The sequence below is a fragment of the Schistocerca gregaria genome, chromosome 2 (genome assembly GCF_023897955.1).
Source record: "Schistocerca gregaria isolate iqSchGreg1 chromosome 2, iqSchGreg1.2, whole genome shotgun sequence".
NCBI lineage: Eukaryota > Metazoa > Arthropoda > Insecta > Orthoptera > Acrididae > Schistocerca > Schistocerca gregaria.
In genome coordinates, this window is record NC_064921.1 from 1047076890 (window position 1) to 1047082895 (window position 6006).

The window sequence follows — 6006 nt, forward strand, 5'->3', positions numbered from 1 at the left end:
CGACATTGCTGCTCGCGTTGGTCGAGATCCAATGACTGTTAGCAGAATGTGGAATCGGTGGGTTTAGGAGGGTAATACGGAACGCCGTGCTGGATCCCAACGGCCTCGTATCATTAGCACTCGATATGACAGGCACCTTATCGTGCAGCCACGTCTAGATCCCTGAATCAACAGATGGGGACGTTTGCAAGACAACAACCATCAGTTCGACGACGTTTGCAGCTTCACGGACTATCAGCTCGGAGACCATGGCTGCGGTTACCCTTTACGCTGCATCACAGACAGGAGCGCCTGCGATGGTGTACTCAACGACGAACCTGGGTGCACGTATGGCAAAACGTCATTTTTTCGTATGAATCCAGGTTCTGTTTACAGCATAATGATGGTCGCATCCGTGTTTGGCGACATCACGGTGAACGCACATTGGAAGCGTGTATTCGTTATCGCCTTACTGGCAGATCACCCGTCGTGATGGTATGGGGTGTCATTGGTTACACGTTTCGGTCACCTCTTGTTCTGACTGACGGCACTTTGAACAGTGGACGTTACATTTCAGATGTGTTACGACCAGTGGCTTTACCCTTTATTCAATCCCTGCGAAACCTTACATCTCAGCAGGATAATGCACGACCGCATGTTGCAGGTCCTGTACGGGCCTTTCTGGACACAGAAAATGTTCGACTGCTGCCCTGGCCAGTGCATTCTCCAGATCTCTCACCAATTGAAAACGTCTGGTCACTGGTGGCCGAACAAGTGGCTCGTCACAATATACCAGTCACTACTCTTGATGATCTGTGGTATGGTGTTGAAGTTGCATGGGCAGCTGTACCTGTACACGCCATCCAAGCTCTGTTTGACTCAATGCCCAGGCGTGTGAAGGCCGTTATTACAGCCAGAGGTGCTTGTTCTGGGTACTGCTTTCTCGGTATCTGTGCACCCAGATTGCGTGCAAATGTAATCACATTTCAGTTCTAGTATAATGTATCAGTATAATGAATACCGGTTTATCATCAGGATTTCTTCTTGGTGTCACAATTTAATGGCCAGTATTGTACTAGCCCTCAAGGTGGGGCGATTTTGATAGTCGTCGGTGTACACTTCAAGTGCATTTGAACAAAAAAAAGGCAATTAGGTACCGTTCATGCCAACCTACCTGTGAAATTAAATTCGGGGAAATTATCAAAGTGTTTGTAACAAGGCAGTCCTTCCTATTAGCACTGTTTTTCTGCAGACACGGATGAATTACCGTAACAGCTTAAGTGCACAATGACTGGAACATCAAGGGTGATTTCCTTGCAGGGTCAGCAAATTACATACTCTTTGTGGCCAAGTTCACATCTTGCTGCCTTACTTCCGTCCGAGACGAGTTCCGTTACGTGGGACTGCACGTGTTTTGGGCTGCTACATGCAGGCGGAACGCCACGGCGCATCGCAGTCTGCGGCTCGGGGAAATCCCCGGCGGTGGACCTGTCCCGAATTCCTCCGGCCGGGCTACCGGATCAAGCAGCTGACGCCGTCGGCGGAAGGGCGCGAGGAAAATTCCAGCGCGCGCACTTTGACGATCAGCGTTCCTGCGAAAGAAAACTGCGTACTCGTACAATGGGTATCATATTAATAGGCACAACACGGACACAGAACTCACATCTAACTCTCCTGTCATCTTTGGTCTGGTATTCATTTCCGTGTACATTCCGCTGCCGACTGAACTGATTATCACAATGGAAGACCGTAGGGTAGAACTACTCCGCGAGCTTATCGCAGTATACTCTCGCCTGTTCTGCATGTACGCTCTCTTCGTTGCCTTCGTAAAGGTCTAAAGTGCTGATTGCCTTCGAAATACAACACTCACGCACAACTTGTCTTCATATTGATCGGCACATGTACATAAGCTGAAAAAAAAAAAATGCTAAGGTCATCAGTCCCTAAGCTTACACACTACTTAACCTAAATTATCCTAAGGACTAACACAGACACCTATGCCCGAGGGAGGACTCGAACCTCCGCCGGGACCAGCCCCACAGTCTATGACTGCAGCATCTCAGTGGATAAACTGATAATATTGCTATCGGTGTCTCCATTTGTATCCACATCTATAAAGGGGAAGACATTTGCATAGAGCTGTATTACACCATGTTGCTGTATCGAACATGATTCTCCGCTGTCAAACGCTCATGTGCGCAACTTTGTAAGTGTCCAAGAACTATTTTTACATTTCATTCTCTTCTTATATCTGCGGAATGTGTCTGCAACTAAGTAAAATTCTATTACCATTACATCCTGGATGTTTCGCTTTCTTTTTTTGTGAAGCAAACTCATGACCTATAATAGACTTTTATTTAACGCACAAACACAATTTAACCAGTGTTTTGCACGAACATTTTAGGCGTTATCTTTCAACCATCGGTACACATGTTATTTGAACGTCTGAAAAATATTTGTTCGACTCTCAGCCTTGTACCACGTCATTCTCCACATCCTTGTGACGGTACATTATTCCTGGTTAGCCGGCTACGGTCGCAGATTCGAATCCTGCCTCGGGCATGGATGTGTGTGATGTCTTAGGTTAGTTAGGTTTAAGTACTTCTAAGTTCTAGGGGACTGATGACCTCAGATGTTAAGTCCCATATTGCTCAGAGCCATTTATTCCTGGTTGTCATACAGGTCTGCATGTCTTGGCATACTCGAACATATTTTTCAAAACTAAACTCTTCAGACTCTTTGGTGTGAGTGTGTGTGTGTGTGTGTGTGTGTGTGTGTGTGTGTGTGTGTGTGTGTGTTGTCGTGTGAAGGAGAGATGCTAACGATTTTGAGCGTGGTTTGATATGGTCCTAATTATCCTAACTGATGGCGGTGGCATAAGTAGAGCGGATAGATAATGCAGACTGTCAATAGTAAGAAGAGAGATTCGTAAAGAGAGAGAGAAGACAACATTGTATATAAATGCAAAAGCAGTCGAACATTTCCTGTATCCAGAAAGGCCCGTACAGGACCGGCAACATGAGGTCGTGCATTATAATGCTGAAATGTAGGGTTTCGCAGGGATCGAATGAAGGGTAGAGTCATGGGTCGTAACACATCTGAAATGTACACCATCGCAGGCGCTCTTGTCGATGATGCAGCGTCAAGGGTAACCGCAGCCATGGTCTCCGAGCTGATAGTCCATGCTGCTGAAAAAGTCGTCGAACTGTTGGTGCAGATGGTTGTTGTCTTGCAAACGTCCCCATCTATTGACTTAGGGATTGAGACGTGGCTGCACGATCCATTACAGCCATGCTGTTAAGATGCCTGTCATCTACACTGCTAGTGATACGAAGCCGTTGGGATCCGTTACGGCGTTCTGTATAACCCTCCTGAACCCACCGGTTCCATATTCTGTTAACAGCCATTGGATCTCGATCATCGAGAGCAGCAATGTCGCGATACGATAAGCCGCAATAGCGATAGGCTACAATCCGACCTGTATCAAAGTCGGAAATGTGATGGTACGCATTTATCCTCCTTACATGACAACAACGTTTCACCAGGCAACGCCGGTCCACTGCTGTTTGTGTATGAGAAATCGGTTGGAAACTTTCGTCATGTCAGTACATCTACATTTACATGACTACTCTGCAATTCACATTTAAGTGCTTGGCAGAGAGTTCGTCGAACCACAATCATACTATCTCCCTACCATTCCAATCCCGAACAGCGCGCGGGAAAAACGAACACCTAAACCTTTCTGTTCGAGCTCTGATTTCTCGTATTTTATTTTGATGATCATTCCTACCTATGTAGGTAGGGCTCAACAAAATATTTTCGCATTCGGAAGAGAAAGTTGGTGACTGAAATTTCGTAAAAAGGTCTCGCCGCGACGAAAAACGTCTATGCTGTAATGACTTCCATCCCAACTCGTGTATCAAATCTGCCACACTCTCTCCCCTATAACGCGATAATACAAAACGAGCTGCCCTTTTTGCACCCTTTCGATGTCCTCCGTCAATCCCACCTGGTAAGGATCCCACACCGCGCAGCAATATTCTAACAGAGGACGAACGAGTGTAGTGTAAGCTATCTCTTTAGTGGACTTGTTCCATCTTCTAAGTGTCCTGCCAATGAAACGCAACCTTTGGCTCGCCTTCCCCACAATATTGTCTATGTGGTCTTTCCAACTGAAGTTGTTCATAATTTTAACACCCAGGTACTTAGTTGAATTGACAGCCTTGAGAATTGTACTATTTATCGAGTAATCGAATTCCAACGGATTTCTTTTCGAACTCATGTGGATCATCTCACACTTTTCGTTATTTAGCGTCAACTGCCACCTGACACACCATACAGCAATGTTTTCTAAATCGCTTTGCAGCTGATACTGGTCTTCGGATGACCTTACTAGACGGTAAATTACAGCATCATCTGCGAACAGTCTAAGAGAACTGCTCAGATTGTCACCCAGGTCATTTATATAGATCAGGAACAGTAGAGGTCCCAGGACGCTTCCCTGGGAAACACCTGATATCACTTCAGTTTTACTCGATGATTTGCCGTCTATTACTACGAACTGCGACCTTCCTGACAGGAAATCACGAATCCAGTCGCACAACTGAGACGATACCCCATAGCTCCGCAGCTTGATTAGAAGTCGCTTGTGAGGAACGGTGTCAAAAGCTTTCCGGAAATCTAGAAATACGGAATCAACTTTAGATTCCCTGTCGATAGCGGCCATTTCTTCGTGCGAATAAAGAGCTAGCTGCGTTGCACAAGAGCGATGTTTTCTGAAGTCATGCTGATTACGTGTCAATAGATCGTTCCCGTCGAGGTGATTCATAATGTTTGAATACAGTATATGCTCCAAAACCCTACTGCAAACCGACGTCAATGATATAGGTCTGTAGTTAAATGGATTACTCCTACTACCCTTCTTGAACACTGGTGCGACCTGCGCAATTTTCCAATCTGTAGGTACAGATCTATCGGTGAGCGAGCGGTTGTACATGAGTGCTAAGTAGGGAGCTATAGTATCAGCGTAATCTGAAAGGAACCTAATCGGTATACAATCTGGACCTGAAGACTTGCCCGTATCAAGCGATTTGAGTTGCTTCGCAACCCCTAAGGTATCTACTTCTAAGAAACTCATGCTAGCAGATGTTCGTGTTTCAAATTCTGGAATATTCCATTCGTCTTCCCTGGTGAAGGAATTTCGGAAAACTGCGTTCAATAACTCCGCTTTAGCGGCACAGTCGTCGATAACAGTACCATCGGCACTGCGCAGCGAAGGTATTGACTGCGTCTTGCCGCTTGTGTACTTTACATACGACCAGAATTTCTTCGGATTTTCTACCAAATTTCGAGACAATGTTTCGTTGTGGAACCTATTAAAGGCATCTCGCATCTAAGTACGTGCCAAATTTCGCGCGTCTGTAAATTTTAGCCCATCTTCGGGATTTCGCGTTCTTCTGAACTTCGCATGCTTTTTCCGTTGCCTCTGCAACAGCGTTCGGACCTTTATTGTGTACCTCGGGGGATCCGTTCCATCTCTTACCAATTTATGAGGTATGAATATCTCAATTGCTGTTGCTACTATATCTTTGAATTTGAGCTACATCTCGTCTACATTCGCATAGTCAGTTCGGAAGGAATGGAAATGGTCTTTTAGGAAGGCTTCTAGTGGCACTTTATCCGCTTTTTTAAATAAAATTATTTTGCGTTTGTTTCTGATGGATTTGGAAGAAATGGTATTGAGCCTAGCTACAATGACCTTGTGATCACTAATCCCTGTATCAGTCATGATGCTCTCTATCATCTCTGGATTGTTTGTGGCCAAGAGGTCAAGTGTGTTTTCGCAACCATTTACAATTCGCGTGGGATCGTGGACTAACTGCTCGAAATAATTTTCGGAGAATGCATTTAGGACAATCTCGGAAGACGTTTTCTGCCTACCACCGGTTTTGAACAAGTATTTTTGCCAACATACCGAGGGTAGGTTGAAGTCCCCACCAACTATAACCGTATGAGTGGGGTATTTAT